The sequence below is a fragment of the Drosophila bipectinata genome, unplaced genomic scaffold, assembly GCF_030179905.1.
Source record: "Drosophila bipectinata strain 14024-0381.07 unplaced genomic scaffold, DbipHiC1v2 scaffold_49, whole genome shotgun sequence".
NCBI classification, from domain to species: domain Eukaryota; kingdom Metazoa; phylum Arthropoda; class Insecta; order Diptera; family Drosophilidae; genus Drosophila; species Drosophila bipectinata.
Genome location: NW_027222974.1, coordinates 35001 through 41096, shown reverse-complemented (window position 1 = coordinate 41096; position 6096 = coordinate 35001).

Sequence of the window (6096 nt, the reverse complement as noted above, 5' to 3'; positions counted from 1 at the left end):
GGCGGAGTTGAATTACTTTCGTTTAGGTAAGCAAATGCCTCGTCATCTTATTAGTGACGTGAAAAATGAAAATAATATTTTTCATTTATATTGTTATAAGTCTTAAACCTTATAACGGCGGAAGATGAATTACTTTCTTTTAGGTAGCCAAATGCCTCGTCATCTTATTAGTGACGTGAAAAATGAAAATAATATTTTTCATTTATATTGTTATAAGTCTTAAACTTAAGACGGCGGGAGTTGAATTACTTTCGCATAGGTAGCCAAATGCCTCGTCATCTTATTAGTGACGCGCATGATTCAATTCAAGAGATTCCTTCTGTCCCTATTTAAAACCTCACGGATATTAAAAATATTAAACATATATTGTTATAAGTCTTAAACCTTAAGACGGCGGGAGTTGAATTACTTTCGCATAGGTAGCCAAATGCCTCGTCATCTTATTAGTGACGCGCATGATTCAATTCAAGAGATTCCTTCTGTCCCTATTTAAAACCTCACGGATATTAAAAATATTAAACATATATTGTTATAAGTCTTAAACCTTAAGACGGCGGGAGTTGAATTACTTTCGCATAGGTAGCCAAATGCCTCGTCATCTTATTAGTGACGTGAAAAATGAAAATAATATTTTTCATTTATATTGTTATAAGTCTTAAACTTTAAGACGGCGGGAGTTGAATTACTTTCGCATAGGTAGCCAAATGCCTCGTCATCTTATTAGTGACGTGAAAAATGAAAATAATATTTTTCATTTATATTGTTATAAGTCTTAAACCTTATAACGGCGGAAGATGAATTACTTTCGTTTAGGTAGCCAAATGCCTCGTCATCTTAATAGTGACGTGAAAAATGAAAATAATATTTTTCATTTATATTGTTATAAGTCTTAAACTTTAAGACGGCGGGAGTTGAATTACTTTCGCATAGGTAGCCAAATGCCTCGTCATCTTATTAGTGACGTGAAAAATGAAAATAATATTTTTCATTTATATTGTTATAAGTCTTAAACCTTATAACGGCGGAAGATGAATTACTTTCGTTTAGGTAGCCAAATGCCTCGTCATCTTATTAGTGACGTGAAAAATGAAAATAATATTTTTCATTTATATTGTTATAAGTCTTAAACTTTAAGACGGCGGGAGTTGAATTACTTTCGCATAGGTAGCCAAATGCCTTGTCATCTTATTAGTGACGCGCATGATTCAATTCAAGAGATTCCTTCTGTCCCTATTTAAAACCTCACGGATATTAAAAATATTAAACATATATTGTTATAAGTCTTAAACCTTAAGACGGCGGGAGTTGAATTACTTTCGCATAGGTAGCCAAATGCCTCGTCATCTTATTAGTGACGCGCATGATTCAATTCAAGAGATTCCTTCTGTCCCTATTTAAAACCTCACGGATATTAAAAATATTAAACATATATTGTTATAAGTCTTAAACCTTAAGACGGCGGGAGTGAATTACTTTCGCATAGGTAGCCAAATGCCTCGTCATCTTATTAGTGACGCGCATGATTCAATTCAAGAGATTCCTTCTGTCCCTATTTAAAACCTCACGGATATTAAAAATATTAAACATATATTGTTATAAGTCTTAAACCTTAAGACGGCGGGAGTTGAATTACTTTCGCATAGGTAGCCAAATGCCTTGTCATCTTATTAGTGACGCGCATGATTCAATTCAAGAGATTCCTTCTGTCCCTATTTAAAACCTCACGGATATTAAAAATATTAAACATATATTGTTATAAGTCTTAAACCTTAAGACGGCGGGAGTTGAATTACTTTCGCATAGGTAGCCAAATGCCTCGTCATCTTATTAGTGACGCGCATGATTCAATTCAAGAGATTCCTTCTGTCCCTATTTAAAACCTCACGGATATTAAAAATATTAAACATATATTGTTATAAGTCTTAAACCTTAAGACGGCGGGAGTTGAATTACTTTCGCATAGGTAGCCAAATGCCTCGTCATCTTATTAGTGACGCGCATGATTCAATTCAAGAGATTCCTTCTGTCCCTATTTAAAACCTCACGGATATTAAAAATATTAAACATATATTGTTATAAGTCTTAAACCTTAAGACGGCGGGAGTTGAATTACTTTCGCATAGGTAGCCAAATGCCTCGTCATCTTATTAGTGACGCGCATGATTCAATTCAAGAGATTCCTTCTGTCCCTATTTAAAACCTCACGGATATTAAAAATATTAAACATATATTGTTATAAGTCTTAAACCTTAAGACGGCGGGAGTTGAATTACTTTCGCATAGGTAGCCAAATGCCTTGTCATCTTATTAGTGACGCGCATGATTCAATTCAAGAGATTCCTTCTGTCCCTATTTAAAACCTCACGGATATTAAAAATATTAAACATATATTGTTATAAGTCTTAAACCTTAAGACGGCGGGAGTTGAATTACTTTCGCATAGGTAGCCAAATGCCTCGTCATCTTATTAGTGACGCGCATGATTCAATTCAAGAGATTCCTTCTGTCCCTATTTAAAACCTCACGGATATTAAAAATATTAAACATATATTGTTATAAGTCTTAAACCTTAAGACGGCGGGAGTTGAATTACTTTCGCATAGGTAGCCAAATGCCTCGTCATCTTATTAGTGACGCGCATGATTCAATTCAAGAGATTCCTTCTGTCCCTATTTAAAACCTCACGGATATTAAAAATATTAAACATATATTGTTATAAGTCTTAAACCTTAAGACGGCGGGAGTTGAATTACTTTCGCATAGGTAGCCAAATGCCTCGTCATCTTATTAGTGACGCGCATGATTCAATTCAAGAGATTCCTTCTGTCCCTATTTAAAACCTCACGGATATTAAAAATATTAAACATATATTGTTATAAGTCTTAAACCTTAAGACGGCGGGAGTTGAATTACTTTCGCATAGGTAGCCAAATGCCTCGTCATCTTATTAGTGACGCGCATGATTCAATTCAAGAGATTCCTTCTGTCCCTATTTAAAACCTCACGGATATTAAAAATATTAAACATATATTGTTATAAGTCTTAAACCTTAAGACGGCGGGAGTTGAATTACTTTCGCATAGGTAGCCAAATGCCTCGTCATCTTATTAGTGACGCGCATGATTCAATTCAAGAGATTCCTTCTGTCCCTATTTAAAACCTCACGGATATTAAAAATATTAAACATATATTGTTATAAGTCTTAAACCTTAAGACGGCGGGAGTTGAATTACTTTCGCATAGGTAGCCAAATGCCTTGTCATCTTATTAGTGACGCGCATGATTCAATTCAAGAGATTCCTTCTGTCCCTATTTAAAACCTCACGGATATTAAAAATATTAAACATATATTGTTATAAGTCTTAAACCTTAAGACGGCGGGAGTTGAATTACTTTCGCATAGGTAGCCAAATGCCTCGTCATCTTATTAGTGACGCGCATGATTCAATTCAAGAGATTCCTTCTGTCCCTATTTAAAACCTCACGGATATTAAAAATATTAAACATATATTGTTATAAGTCTTAAACCTTAAGACGGCGGGAGTTGAATTACTTTCGCATAGGTAGCCAAATGCCTCGTCATCTTATTAGTGACGCGCATGATTCAATTCAAGAGATTCCTTCTGTCCCTATTTAAAACCTCACGGATATTAAAAATATTAAACATATATTGTTATAAGTCTTAAACCTTAAGACGGCGGGAGTTGAATTACTTTCGCATAGGTAGCCAAATGCCTCGTCATCTTATTAGTGACGCGCATGATTCAATTCAAGAGATTCCTTCTGTCCCTATTTAAAACCTCACGGATATTAAAAATATTAAACATATATTGTTATAAGTCTTAAACCTTAAGACGGCGGGAGTTGAATTACTTTCGCATAGGTAGCCAAATGCCTCGTCATCTTATTAGTGACGTGAAAATGAAAATAATATTTTTCATTTATATTGTTATAAGTCTTAAACTTTAAGACGGCGGGAGTTGAATTACTTTCGCATAGGTAGCCAAATGCCTCGTCATCTTATTAGTGACGTGAAAAATGAAAATAATATTTTTCATTTATATTGTTATAAGTCTTAAACCTTATAACGGCGGAAGATGAATTACTTTCGTTTAGGTAGCCAAATGCCTCGTCATCTTAATAGTGACGTGAAAAATGAAAAATATTTTTCATTTATATTGTTATAAGTCTTAAACTTTAAGACGGCGGGAGTTGAATTACTTTCGCATAGGTAGCCAAATGCCTTGTCATCTTATTAGTGACGCGCATGATTCAATTCAAGAGATTCCTTCTGTCCCTATTTAAAACCTCACGGATATTAAAAATATTAAACATATATTGTTATAAGTCTTAAACCTTAAGACGGCGGGAGTTGAATTACTTTCGCATAGGTAGCCAAATGCCTCGTCATCTTATTAGTGACGCGCATGATTCAATTCAAGAGATTCCTTCTGTCCCTATTTAAAACCTCACGGATATTAAAAATATTAAACATATATTGTTATAAGTCTTAAACCTTAAGACGGCGGGAGTTGAATTACTTTCGCATAGGTAGCCAAATGCCTCGTCATCTTATTAGTGACGCGCATGATTCAATTCAAGAGATTCCTTCTGTCCCTATTTAAAACCTCACGGATATTAAAAATATTAAACATATATTGTTATAAGTCTTAAACCTTAAGACGGCGGGAGTTGAATTACTTTCGCATAGGTAGCCAAATGCCTCGTCATCTTATTAGTGACGCGCATGATTCAATTCAAGAGATTCCTTCTGTCCCTATTTAAAAACTCACGAATATTAAAAATATTAAAAATATTTTCATATGGATATGCAATCGTATGGATATCCAAATATGTGTGGGAAAGTCGTACTTCCTATACGATAAATGACCGGATTGACGAAACCGTGTTCAAAAAGGTATATAGGGTAGGTGGTGTTCGGCCTACCAATATAATATTAAAATAATATTATATTAAACAGAAGATCGCCAGTATTAATATATAAGCATATGGTTATGAATACATATGCATATAACATATATGAAAATATATGAATATATAAAAAAAAATATATATGAATATGAAAATATTTATATGTATATGGAATATATGGTAGGTGATGATGTTAGCCTACCATATAATATATAATATAATAATTTAATTATATTATATTAAATATGGAAATATTAAAAATATATTAAAAATATTAAAAATATTTTCATATGGATATGCAATCGTATGGATATCCAAATATGTGTGGGAAAGTCATACTTCCCATACAATAAATGACCGGATTGACGAAACCGTGTTCAAAAAGGTATATAGGGTAGGTGGTGTTCAGCCTGCCAATATAATATTAAAATAATATTATATTAAACAGAAGACCGCCAGTATTAATATATGAGCATATGGTTATGAATACATATGCATATAACATATATGAAAATATATGAATATAAAAAAATATATATGGATATGAAAATATTTATATGTATATGAAATATATGGTAGGTGATGAGGATAGCCTACCATATAATATATAATATAATAATTTAATTATATTATATTAAATATGGAAATATTAAAAATATATTAAAAATATTAAAAATATTTTCATATGGATATGCAATCGTATGGATATCCAAATATGTGTGGGAAAGTCATACTTCCCATACAATAAATGACCGGATTGACGAAACCGTGTTCAAAAAGGTATATAGGGTAGGTGGTGTTCGGCCTACCAATATAATATTAAAATAATATTATATTAAACAGAAGACCGCCAGTATTAATATATGAGCATATGGTTATGAATACATATGCATATAACATATATGAAAATATATGAATATAAAAAAATATATATGGATATGAAAATATTTATATGTATATGAAATATATGGTAGGTGATGGTGATAGCCTACCATATAATATATAATATAATAATTTAATTATATTATATTAAATATGGAAATATTAAAAATATATTAAAAATATTAAAAATATTTTCATATGGATATGCAATCGTATGGATATCCAAATATGTGTGGGAAAGTCATACTTCCCATACAATAAATGACCGGATTGACGAAACCG